Here is a 328-nt window from a genome sequence, read left to right as displayed (position 1 = left end):
AAAATTCTAAAAAAGGATGTTCATGTCTAATTGCAGCTTCTAATGTTTATTCCTTCCATATATTTAAATTTATTTTTTCAAAAGAAATTTTGGTTCATACACTATTATGCGTTGTATTTAATTAGAAAACAGCTTATCCATAATTGTGTTTCAATTTACAGAAGTCCAACGCCAAATAAGATTTATTTACTATAATGTTATCAAAATTATATAAGAACAAATTTACAAAAACAACATCTACATCTACGCATTCTAAGAAAAGTTTTTTTTTTGGTTTACCCAGAAGGCGTAGGTTTACCAGCCAATTATAGCATGTCATATCATATTT

The sequence above is a fragment of the Brassica oleracea genome, chromosome C7 (genome assembly GCF_000695525.1).
Source record: "Brassica oleracea var. oleracea cultivar TO1000 chromosome C7, BOL, whole genome shotgun sequence".
Classification (NCBI taxonomy): domain Eukaryota; kingdom Viridiplantae; phylum Streptophyta; class Magnoliopsida; order Brassicales; family Brassicaceae; genus Brassica; species Brassica oleracea.
Note: the sequence above shows the minus strand (reverse complement) of the source record.